Source organism: Triticum urartu, chromosome 1 (genome assembly GCF_003073215.2).
Source record: "Triticum urartu cultivar G1812 chromosome 1, Tu2.1, whole genome shotgun sequence".
NCBI lineage: Eukaryota > Viridiplantae > Streptophyta > Magnoliopsida > Poales > Poaceae > Triticum > Triticum urartu.
The window spans coordinates 500,211,527-500,225,411 of NC_053022.1; positions in this window are offsets into that span (position 1 = coordinate 500,211,527).

Consider the following 13,885-nt stretch of genomic DNA (forward strand, 5'->3'; position numbering starts at 1 on the left):
TACTCCAATTCATTCCCAATGAATCAGACCTGACATACTCTAAGCAATAGCAGGCATGGCATGGCAAGAACACAACATGGCTCAAGCAACTCCTACACATGCTAGTGGGTTTCAACTATTTACTGTGGCAATGACAGGTCATGCGGAGGAATGGGTTCAACTACCGTAGTGTAAATTAGCAGTTGAATCGTTGTTGTGCTAATGTAATAAATGAGAGCAGGAGCGAGAGAGTAGGATTGTATCAGAATGAACAAGGGGGGTTGCTTGCCTGGTAGATCAACAAGGAAGGCACTGCTCCTCAGACAGGTACTCTAGATCGGTCTCCGGAGCAGGACATATCAAGAAGGAACGGTGTCGAAAATCAAACACAAGTATATGCAACAATATGATGCATGATCATGGCATGAATATGCAATGTTGTTGAGTTAATGCATCTAGCATTTATTTGGTTGAAGTCCATTTGAACCAAGGGTTCAAATACAACTCCAAGTTAAGCTCTTAAATATGCCATAAGTGTATTTTCATATATACAGCATGTATATATGGTTTTTCATGCATGAAAATGCTACAGATGGATAGATTGAATTTTTTTGATCATTTTTCATATATAAATTATTTCAATCTGAGCTACGGTTGAATTTCTATGAATTTTTGAAGTTTCGAATATATTCTGGAATTTCCTGATTTAATTTTAAACCAGAAAATGAATAACTGCATCAGCATTGCGTCATGCCTGCATCAGGAGGTCAACGGAGCTGACCAGGTCAAACCTGACGTGTGGGGTCCACACGTTAGTGACCGGTTAGTTAACAGGGGGTTAGTTTTTCCTAATTATAGAATTAGTGTCGCTGGGGCCCACTGTCAGTGTCAGGTTTAGTTAAATGGTGATTAGCCTTAAGCTAATCACCTGACCCATGGGGCCCACCTGACGGGCCGGCAAGGTCAAAGGGTCAATCCCCACCAGCATTTAGCCACCGGCGAGGCCGAACGCGGCGGAGACCACGGACGAGGAGCTGGAGCTCGTCGACGTCGTTTGGAGCAAGCGGGAGGCTGCGGGGGTGCCAGAGCTCGCCGGAAATGAGCTCGAGGCGGCGGCCGGAGTTCGGCTCCGGGCAAAAACAGAACTGTGGAGGCCCTCTACGGCCTCCTGGCGTCACCAGGAGCACGGTGACGCGCGCGGGAGCGGCTGGCTCGGCCTCTGGCCACGGTGGCGCCATGGCCGGCGGCGAGGTGCTACGGCCGTGGTGGTAAAGCTAGCTAGGCGGGGCAATCGAGCTCGAGAAACGGGGGAACAGAGTAGAGCTCACGGGGAGATCGTAGACGTCGTCAACGAGCTCGGGGACGCGCTGAGGGCGACGGTGCGGTGTTGGGGATCCACGGCGGCCGGAGATGAAGACGACGGCGATGGAGGCGCTCCAGGGCCTCCCGAGGCGCGTGGCTCGACGGAGAGGTAGACGCAGACGTGGCGGAGCTTGCAGACACGAAGAGAGGGCGAGGGGGAGTCGGTGGCTATGGCAACGGCGAGCGGCGGCGACGGCAGCGCTCGGGTGGGTCGAGAGAAAGGGATCCAGGGGAGGAGGGAGAGCGAGAGAGAGAGTGAGAGAGGTGCAGGGCGGTCCATGGCGTCGCGCAGAGCGTCCAGGGCGATGAGGGGGAGGCCAGCCAGGCAGGTGGCGTGGCGGCACGGCGGCGCGCGCCCGTCGGCCACACGCCCTGTCCTCCTGGCGAGAGGTCAGGGACTACTGGCATCGGCCAGCTGGCTGGGCTGTCCTGCTCGGCCACTGGGCTGCCAGGTAGGAGGCCCAGGTAAGGGTTTTTTTTTCCTTTTTCTATTTCCTTTTCTATTTTTCTGACATTTGTTTTGATTTGATAAAAATACCAAATCATTTTATTTAATTCTGTCAAATTTTGCAGGGACCTAAGGAATTAATCCAAAGCCCACTACAAGAAATATGTCAACTTGTGACCACCACTATTGGTCACTGAATGGTCACAAATTTCCATTTGTGACCTTTTTGTGACAAAAAACATAAGGTAAAAAGCTGGCCGTCATAAACTGACTATAGCGACCTTTCTTCTGGAATGGTCGAAGACGTTTATGACCAAAATACGTCTACTGTGGCGTTTTGGTCACTAGCAACCTCCCCAGGCAACGTAGGCATCCAGCGTGGCAATCTGATGTGGCACAAGATTCAGCCCGGTCCAATTCGATTTTCTACATGGGCCTAGCCCAACAATTCGGCCTTTTTAATGTATTTTTTCTTGTTAATTTTCGCTAGCTACATGGGCTTGGGCCATTAATTCAGCCTTTTTTTCTTCTAAGATGCAGCCTTTTATAGTCTACTGGTTCTTTATTTTCGTCCTTTTTTTTGCCACTGGTCCCACCAATCAGATTGGTCCCACTTTTCATGCCTGTCACAAAATTGATCCCAGGCATCAAAATTTTCAAAATGTGTCAAACAACCATTATAACTTGTCAGGTTTCCATTTGACGGGTATTCAAATCACATACACAATCATTATTTCAAACAATCCAAATAGCAAATGAAATTCGTCCAAAACAACACGGCATTAGTCTATTACAAATGTTACAGTATACTACAGCCCGGATAAGCCTACTACTGCCTACATTTACAACACATAATATGCTTGTCTTTATTGATATGCTTCACAGCTTCGAACTTGGATTCGCACTTCACCTGTGCAAAAAACAAGAATGAACATATAAGAATAAGAATGTGTACAGAACATCAAACAATAGCCAATGAGGGATCCAATAACTTATAAGCAAGAATTGACAGCAAATGAGATGTACATAAATAGTATGACTAACACTAACCAGTATGCGTTCATGGAGTGCCTAAAATGTTCTCACTAGCTAGGATTTTTTTAGTATACAATATACTGACATGTGCAACTCTCTAAATTGATCATAGAAATGAAAACTGTAGGTGCGCTGCAGGCCAGATCATCATATTTGAGCATTAATATTTCTGTATTACTACACAACAACTACAACACTAGGAGTACATAGCAACTAGTAGCAAAACTAGAAGAAATAACCAAATTGAGTCTACACCAATATCATCAGGAACATGAGTATAACAAGCATCTTGCTTTACTGGGATACAGTGACACAGCAAAATTACTAGGATACAATAACACATACACATTGTTGATTTAACACGTTCAGAAACAATCTAGTGTGTATATTGTATTCTGCAGGGCCGTATTTAACACAATGAGGAACATTATTGATTTAAAACATGTCCCAAGAATGTACTACTCCTGCAAATATCAGAAGAGCATAAGCACACACTACATCTACTCCCCATACAATCACTTGCCAAACTCACAAGAGCATAAGGAAAAGACCAATGCATATTACCCAAGTTTCTTCAGTACTCGATCATCACAAGGAAAAAGAGCAGTGCATCACTAGTGACTAAGTACAAACTAGTCAGATCTAGATTATATCAAACCGAATCAAATCAGCCACATCAAAGAAAGGAGAAAGTGATACAGCTAAAGAAAAAGATGGATGGAGGCAAGATAGAGAAGCAGCAGCCAACCTCATACTGCTCGGTCCACAGGCTGGTCCCGGTGGCCTGTTGGTAGCGGTCGAAGATCCCCTTGATGCTGCAAGTAGCACATGAAGAAGAAGAACAAAACGAAGCCGCCTTATAGAGGTAATCAAGCAAGCAAACAGAAGCAACAGTGTAGTACAAAATGTATCACTATAGAAGGAGCATAATTTTTGTACTAGTTAAAATTGAACATGGTTTGTACTTCTCACATAAATCTTTACTCTTGTAAATTCAAAGCTATGTTTGATCCTAGATGACATGAGCTGATGATTATAATGTATGACTCCCTACTGAAGCAACAAACAACTCCTGACTTATTACTACAAAGAAAATAGTTCTTCCCAAGCCTCCATTTTAACAATGTATGAGTCCTGACATACGCGACCACATTTAGTACATAATGTGTGTGTTTTTGGCCTCGAGCATCTACCAAGTAAAATTACTACCCACAAGCAGCCTTCAAGCTCAGTCTTAGACAAGCCAAAGATTACAATATAAGTGCCAGACCCAATTGTAGCGAGCCATACCGCGTAATACGCCTTCTTGATCTCACCCTGGCCGGCGTCCTTCTTCACGCCGAGCATGTCATAGTAGTCCCTCACCACCATAGGCCTGGTCCCTGCATGAAGCCACAGACCTCAGGGCAAGCTCACCAAACCGGGAACAAATGAGAACCACAAGGATTAAGGTACACATGGCATTTTCCCAGTTTGCAGTCACTAAATAAATGAAAGGAGTATGACGGAAATACAGTAAAATAGTCCAGTTAACATGTCGATTAACAGACTAATGAAACCGGTCACTCTAAGCATACTATAGCTTCAAACTCAAGCTAAACAGAGTAATACTAGTGCATACAAAACCTCAAGCTAAACAAAATATGCAGTACCTAGGAAGTAATCATCATATTTTCACAAAAACAACATGCAATGCAGATATATATACTCATACAAGAAGATCACTGCCTGCAGTTTTATTTAGACGACATACACTGCAAAAATCTTAAGAGAAAATAAATGCACCGAGCAATTTACTTCATGATTAAGCAAGCAAGTCGACATGGCATCAAATCGAACACAAGCATAAAAGATCTATCAATATGCATCATCAGTAGAGCTACACTACAGCAGGGCATTTCAACATTATTTAACCCTTCAAATTTTTTGTCAGAGTACATGCCACGAGTCTACACTCTATAGTAAACACATCTATAGCACAAATCTGGGGTACCAACCGTTCAAAAGGACAACAAAACCGCATCTAAACAGCAGGGTTCCAGAAATCACAATACAAAATTGTGCATCTCACAGCTGACTCACACATATTTAATCTCAATAAAACTGGACTAACTACCCAATAATCAACCTCTTTAGCTCCAGTATTTTCAACCTGACCAATTTAGCTCCAATATTTTCAACCTGATCATGACAAAAGTTCAGTCAGGACTAAATATGTTACAAAAGTGCAGGGAAACAAAACTCTAGTGCTGTAGAAGAGTTGCTGCAACCTCCGTATTAAGTACACAAAAATAAGAAGGATTCAATAATATATATACAGGCACAAAAAGAAGAGTTGCCATCAATGCTTCAGTTCTGCACTAGTCGATGCAGTGGTATATATACCAATTCATAGTACTGTCACAACTCCTTGACTTTATAATTTACTTTTGACATTCACATTACCAATGAAAGCGTATATCACTGTAAACAGTATTCCATGAAAGAGAAACCCAAAGTAGACAACATTTGCCAATGGAGTACAAATATTGACCTCATTTAGTGGTAATTAATGTGTACTCCTAAACAGACGATGAAGGCTATGTTTCAGTTACCAAAAAGTGAAAATAACATAAGTAAGAAGCATAGTTGTAGTGATTACAATTTGGCATGAACTTTCTCCAGTTGGACAGGCACAATTTCCAGAGTGTGCTCAAACAAGAGGTAGTTATTCATCTCATCAGCTACAATCTTGGCTACCTGATATACCAAGAACTAACGGTTGGTACTGCAACTCTCTCAGACGAGTACTAACTAGAAAGAGCACCATGGGGACGGGGAGGGTTGGATGGAAATCTCACCAGGATGAGGTCGAAGATGAACCAGGAGGTGCCGAAGAGGAACACTGACAGGGACAGCAGGAACGGCATGAACTCTAGCCCTCTTTGACCAACCTCTGCACAAGCACAACCACACGCATGGCTCATGACTCAGTACTCAGCGCGTACACCAAACTGTTGACTGTGAATTTCAGACATGTGTGCGTGCGTACCGTGAAGACGACGATCCGTGAAGCTGATCGAGATGTCGACGCAGGGCACGGTGATGGCGCCAAGCCGCGATGCCACCGCCGAGGCCGACGAGGGAGAGGACCAGGACCCCTGCTCGTAGTCGGTGGTGGCGACCATGTCCACGACGGCCTCCGTCTCGGGCCGCGAGATGAGCAAGCCGTCCCGGACAGTGACCACCAGGTCCTTCCAGTGCCTGTTCCCGAGCAGCGCGCTGGACGGGGAAGGGGCGGAGGCGTCGGCGAGGACCCGGTGGAGATGGCGGTGGAGGTGCGGCGCCGAGGGTGGGACGAGTGCGGCGGCCCTGCGACGGAGGGCGTCGACTGAGGCCTCCGGGACAGGCGGAGGAAGAGCGGCGGACGTCCTCCGGGAGGCGACAAGGAGCGGGTGGTGGCGCGCAGGCGCGGGTGGTGGGGTCGGATCTGAATCGGGAGGGATGGGATCGGCGGGGTGGCGGCGGCGATGTGGGAGACGAGGGGAGGTATGGGGGAGAGGGAGCGCTAGGGTTCGTGGGGTGAGAGGGTGAGGGAGTTTTCTCTTTTCTTTTTTTTGAGACAAAGATGGGGAGGGGGTGAGGGAGAAAGGGCTGCCGTCGGATCCGAGAGCATCCGACGGCGTTTGAGCACGATCCGCGTGACATGTCCATGGACCAATCAGAACCCAGTGGATGTTATGACCTTCTAAATTGGTCGTAATCGACTAAAAATAAGGTGTTGAGCCATATTTTTTCAAAAAAAGGTGTTGAATCATATAAACAATTTTATGATATGAGAAATTTAAAAAGAAACATTTTCATTGGGTCACCAAATGTGACATAGGTTTTAGGAAAACTAACAAACTTGGAATTGGAATAAGACAAATATCTTTTAAAAATTGTTATGAGAAATGAGTTTTTAGGGGGGGGGATCATTTTCTATTTTTAGAGTGCAAAAAATGTTTACAGCACCACTCCATTCGAAAACTATAAGACAACATTTTATGTACAGTTGACCAAATCTTTAGATGTAAAATGCTTTCGATACACCTCTCATCAAAAAGACAAATTATGTTTCAAAAAAGCATGTACCTCGACATTCTTTTGTTTTTCTTCTACTTTTTCACATGAAAAATTCAAAGAAATGATCTTATATTGAGCACAATGGTGCATCTTGGAATGGCAAACAAGGTTACCTAAGAATGTTTTCATTTTGTTTGCGCGGAAAATTCATTTTTCATTTTTCGAGTGCCCGAAAAGAGGCTTTTTTGTGAGGGACCTGCAAAATATTTGTTGCAAAATTGGACCAAATCATTTTCTAAAATACTAGGCCATATTTAATGCACAATTGACCAAATGGTTGGGTGTAAAAAGTTTTGATCCACCTCTCATGAAAAAGACAAATGTTCGCCGATTCAGCTGGAAGCGGGTCAAATTTGAACTGTAGCTGCCTTATAGTTTGCTTTTTATTTTTTTCAAAAATAATTTCTAGGTATATAAGTATCTATTTAATCATAGAAACATCAAAAGGTTTCCAAGATTCAACCACTAGCTAGGAACGGTCATTCCCGCCGGTTTGACCGCATTTTGAAACGGGCATAAAAAATTCAAAAAAATCAAAAAATTCTGAAACCTTCGCATTGTGTCATTATATGTGGCCAAGTTCCCAGGAAAAATAATAAACTTGTAATACGGCAATTATTTTAAAAAAGTGTTCTCTGAAACGAGGTATCACGTGTGGAGATCAATGGCTTTCAACCCAAATGATCAATCTTATGGCCACATTCATGGCATAGTTTGTTCAAATGATCTCATATTGTGCACAATGGTAGATCTTCAAATTCCAAAAAAATGTTGCCTAAGGGAGTTCTCATTTTCTTTGGACGAAAAAACCATTTTCCATTTTTTGAGTGCCCAAAAGGAGGTTTTTTTGTGAAGGACCTACCATATATTTGTTGCAAAATTGGACCAAATCAATTTTCCAAAATACTAGGACATATTTAATGCACAATTGACCAAATGGGTGGGTGTAAAAAGTTTTGATCCACCTCTCGTGGAAAAGACAAATTCTCGCCGATTTAGCTGGAAGCGGGTCAAATTTGAACTGTAGCGGGTCAAATTTGAGCCATCATGCGTGAAGATTCAAGGCTTTCAAGCCAAATGATCAATCTTATGGCCACATTCTTGGCATAGTTTGTTCAAATGATCTCATATTGTGCACAAGGGTGCATTTTGGAATGGCAAACAATATTGCCTAAGGAAGTTTTCATTTTCTTTGGACGAAAAAACCATTTTTCCATTTTTTGAGTGCCCGAAATGAGGTTTTTTGTGAAGGAACTACCAAATAAATTTTGTAAAAATGGACCAAAACAATTTTATAAAATACTAGGACGTGTTCAATGCACAATTGACACAATGGTTGGGTGTCAAAAGCCTTGATTCACCTCTGGTGAAAAAGACAAATTTCCGCCGATTTAGTTGGAAGCGGGTCAAATTTGAACTGTAGCTGCCTCGTAGTTTGCTCTTTATTTTTTCCAAAAATCATTTCTAAGTACATAAGTAACTATTTAATCATAGAAACACCAAAAAAATTCCAAGATTCAACCACTAGCTAGGAATGGTCAAGCCCGCCGTTTTGACCGCATTTTGAAACGGGCATAAAAAATCAAAAAAAATCAAAAAATTGGAAAAACTTCGCATTGCGTCATTATATGTGACCAAGTTACCAGGAAAAATAATAAACTTGTAATACGGCAATTATTTTAAAAAAGTGTTCTCGGAAACAAGCTATCTAGTGTGAAGATTCATGGCTTTCAAGCCAAATGATCAATCTTATGGCCACATTCATAGCATAGTTTGTTCAAACGATATGATATGTGCACAATGGTGCATCTTGGAATTCTAAACAATGTTGCCTAAGGGAGTTTTCATTTTCTTTGCACGGAAAATACATTTTCCATTTTCCGAGTGCCCGAAATGAGTTTTTTTGTGAAGGACCTACAGTATATTTGTTGCAAAATTGGACCAAATCGATTTTCTAAAATACTAGGCCATATTTAATGCACAATTGACAAAATGGTTGGGTGTCAAAAGTTTTGATCCACCTCTGGTGGAAAAGACAAATTCCCGCCGATTCAGTAGGAAGCGGGTCAAATTTGAACTGCAGCTACCTCATAGTTTACTATTTATTTTTTCCAAAAATCATTTATAGTTACATAAGTACCTATTTAATCATAAATACATGGTTTGATGGCGATACGTCGAGGTTTGGGCGGTGGCCAAGGCCCCCAACTCTAGAGCGCGTAAGCTCGCATGCCCGCCGCGTGGTCACCGCGTGACCGTGGCGTTGCCATGTGTTCTAGGCAGCCTAGGAATGTCTAGTGGGTTGGTCACTCCCCAGGTAGGTGCTAGGAAGAAAATTATAACATAAGATTCTCACGAGGAGACCGATCGATGCTCAAACATGAATTAGCAGCCAAGTGTTTGATTAGCGGTACAGGAAATATACATGGCTAATGGACGTGAGTTTTGGCTGAGGATGATCAGTTACTAAGAAGACCGTCTTCTCAAATTTTCAGCCCAAAAGGAGGAGCCTAGGTGGTACTTGCTTTGCGAACTACCACACTGGACATAAATACGAATGTTGAAGCTCGGCTCAAAATAATGAATGGAATGAGCTGGCATTAGGTGGAGGATGGTTATTTGGGCATAGGAAACCACTGTAGAAAATGGATACTATTTGGAAATGCCAAAGTGGTACTTACTTCACAATTCTCTTCTATGGACAGAAACTTGGGAAATCTAGTGAGAGAGATTGGATGAATGAAATGAGCTAAAAATTGGTGTAGGTAATTTACATAGGTATGGTCATGCGCTGGTAAATTTTCAGATCATTTGGGTAAGCCTAGCTAGTACTTACTTCACAAAGCTTCTCTCGAGGTAGAAACTTTGAAAATTTCCTGAGGAAGATTTACTAGGAAAATTGAGCTGAATATTATCATGTGGCAATGATTTGGGTATGGAAGAGTGCCCGAAATGTTTGAGGGTAATAGGAGGGGTCTAGATAACACTTGCTTTGCAACGTGCCAATTTGGCCATAAAATATAAATTGAACCTGGGCTCACATAGATGATTTGACTGAGCTGCAATTTGGAGGAGGGTGATAATTTGGGCATATGAAGGAACTGTATAAATTTCATGTCATTTCGATATATAAAAAAGGTACTTCCTTCACAATGCTTCTAGGTGGACAAAAACTTTGGAAATTTGCCAAGGAAGATTTGCTAGGCAAGTGGAGCTGAATTTTGTCATGCGGTAATGATTTGGATAGGAAAGAGTGCCCAAAAATTCCGAGGGCAATCAAGAATATATAAATAGCACTTCCTTCATAAAGTGCTATCGTGAACAGAATAGGAAAATGAATGTTGTTGAATTAGTTTTGAACTAGGCAAGGAAGGATTTTACATATTTGATGAAGATATGACCCAAAGAATTTATGAGATTTTTTTGGGAATTTTGGGAATGACAAAAATATAGGTTGCTTCACAACCTAGGGCAAAAACTGCCACATGGACATGACACATAGGCAAAACTGATGAGGTGGCGCCTAGTCATAGCAACCCACCACAATTTACATGGTTATGACCATCTATATTGGTCATGATCAGCTAGAAATAAGGCAGCAGACCAGTGTTATCTGCTTTATGACCATTTCATGTAAGGAAATTACGACCTTTCTGACCAAAATGGTCGTTATAGTTTAGGTTTTCCAACCCCCGAACAACTTTTGACCAATTGGTCTGAAATGGTCATAGATCTATTACCAATTCTTCCAGGGTCACTAATAGAAGGTCACAAGTTGACATATTTCTTGTAGTGGCCCCTCACGAAAATTCAGAATTATTGGACAATATTTTCTATATATAAAAATATTTATCCAACGCAAATAAATACTGGATTAATTCCAAATGCCCAAAAAAATACTTATGAGCTCTTTAAAATATTGGTTTGATTTTTATCTCTGTCCAATATTTTGAGAGAGCAACATGAGCATTTTCTTGGACCCTTTTGGAACAATTTTTACTTGGGTCATTTTCAGAAATGATTCTGAGGGTTTCACAAGTCCTCATTTCAAATTTAAATGGAATTTAAACATGATGCAAACATGAAGGGCTAGCCTAGGTCATACCAGAACTAGGGATGTGACAACTCGCCCCCACTCGGAAGAATCTCGTCCCGAGATTCAGGTGTCGGTGGAAAGAAAGTGGGGTACTCAAGTCGAAGACGATCTTCACGCTCCCAAGTAGCTTCTCTCTCGGAATAATGAGACCATTGAACCTTGAGAAACTTGATGTTATGACGTCGAGTGACACGCTCTGCTTGATCAAGGATGCGAACAGGGTACTCTCGATAGGTGAGGTTATCTTGAAGATCAAGTGTTTCATGGTCCACTCTGCGGATGGGATCCGAGAAGCAACGCCTGAGTTGAGAGACGTGGAAGACATCATGAACTCGAGAAAGATGTCGGGGTAGTTCCAACTGGTAGGCAACCTCTCCTCGTTTAGCGAGAATGTGAAAAGGACCAATGTAACAAGGAGCCAACTTGCCCTTGATACCGAAATGATGGGTACCTTCAAAGGGTTAACCCGAAGGTAAGCCTTGTCGCCAACTTCATAAGCCACTTCCTTATGACGATGGTCATACTAGCTCTTTTGACGAGATTGGGCTGTTTTCAAATTCTCACGAATGATGCGAACTTGCTTTTCTGCCTCCTGGATCATATCCGGTCCAAAGAATTGTCTTTCACCGGTTTCTGACCAGTTCAAAGGTGTTCGACATCTTCGTCCATACAGAACCTCAAAAGGAGCTTTCTTGAGGCTGGATTGGTAGCTATTGTTATAAGAAAACTCGACGAAGGGAAGACACTTCTCCCAATCCATACCGAATGAGATAACACAAGCTCTAAGCATGTCTTCGAGAATTTGATTGACCCTTTCCACGTGACCACTTGATTGAGGGTGGAAAGCGGTACTGAAGGAGAGATGGGTGCCCATGGCAGTTTGGAAACTCTCCCAGAAATGAGAAGTGAAGAGACTACCATGGTCTGAATTGATCTCTAGTGGGACACCATGAAGTGACACTATTCGTGAAATATATAAGTCAGTGAGCTGACTAGCAGTGATACTCTCTCGAACAGGTAGGACGTGAGCCACTTTAGAAAGAGACGATCAATGACTACGAAGATAGCATTATTCCCTTTCTTGTTCCTGGGAAAGCCGGTGATGAAGTCCATACCAACTTTATCCCATTTCCATTCAGGAATAGCTAAAGGCTGAAGGGTGCCAGCAGGTCTCTGATGCTCTGCCTTCACGCGACGACAAACGTCATAGTTAGCAATAAACTGAGCGATTTCTCTCTTCATCCTAGTCCACCAGAACCTCTGGCGTAGGTCCTCATACATGTTAGTACTACCGGGATGAATCGTGAGAGGAGATTCATGCACCTCCTTAAGGATTAATTTCTGAAGATGCTGCTTCTTGGGGACCACCAGGAGATTCCCAAAGAAAACAACACCCCGATCATCTATAGAGAAACTACCAGCAATGCCCTTGGCAATGTTTCTCTTGATCTGGGTAATCCCCGTATCATGATTTTGGGCTTCTATGATATGATCCACAAGAGTAGGTTCCGCCACCAAGGTAGAAAGGAATCCGTAAGGAGCAATGTGAAGGTTAAGCTTACATAATTCCTCATGGAGAAGTGGTTGGCCCTGTTGCAACATGAGATTGTTGCAATAGGACTTATGACTTAGCGCATCAGCCATGACATTCCCCTTGCCCGGGGTGTAGGTAATTCCTAAATTGTAATCTGAGATCAACTCCAACCAACGTCTTTGCCTAAGGTTCAAATCTGGTTGGGTGAAGATATACTTGAGACTCTGGTGGTCGGTGTAAATCTCGCAACGTTTACCAAGAAGGTAATGTCGCCATGTCTTAAGTGCATAGACTATGGCTGCAAGCTCTAGATCATGTGTAGGATAATTCTCCTCATGTGGATGCAACTGTCGAGATGCATAGGCAATCACATGGCGATCTTGCATAAGAATGCAACCTAGTCCCTGTCGTGAGGCATCACAAAAGATAACAAAGTCCTTAGTGAAATCCGGTGGCACAAGTATGGGAGCAGAAGTCAGCCGTATTTTCAGTTCCTGAAAACTGTGCTCACACTGTGGGGACCACTCAAACTTTTTATCTTTCTTGAGAAGTTCCGTGAGAGGTTTGGCCACTTTGGAGAAGTTCTCAACAAAGCGGTGACAATAACTGGCTAGACCAAGGAAACTCCTAACTTGCTTAACTGTTTCAGGCGGAGTCCAATCAAGAACGGCCTGAACTCTCTCAGGATTGACGGCAATGCCCTTACCAGATATCACGTGGCCTAGGTAGGTCACTTCTGGCAACCAAAATTCGCACTTGGAGAACTTGGCATAAAGGCGGTGCTCTCTGAGTTTTTCTAGCACAAGTCTAAGATGTTCGGCATGCTCTTCCTCGTTCTTCGAGTAAATAAGAATATCATCGAGGTAAACCACGACGAACTTATCTAAGTACTCCATGAAGATCGAGTTCATCAAGCGGGAGAATGTAGCTGGAGCATTGGTTAGACCGAAGGGCATGATGGTGTACTCATACTGGCCATAACGAGTGACAAAAGCCGTGTTAGGAATGTCCCCGTTTCTGATCTTGATTTGGTGGTAGCCTAACCTCAAATCCATCTTGGAAAAGACTAAGGATCCAGCGAGCTGAAAATACAGGTCATTGATCCTGGGGAGCGGATACTTGTTCTTTATCGTGACCAAATTAACAGGACGATAATCTACAACCATTCAGTCCGTACCATCCTTCTTCTTGACGAAGAGGACGGCCCAAGCCCAGGGAGAAGAACTCGGACGAATGAAACCCTTTTGCAAGGATTCATCGAGTTGTTTCTTAAGCTCAGCTAGTTCTAAGGGTGCCATCTTGTAAGGTCTCCTAGAGATTGGAGCGG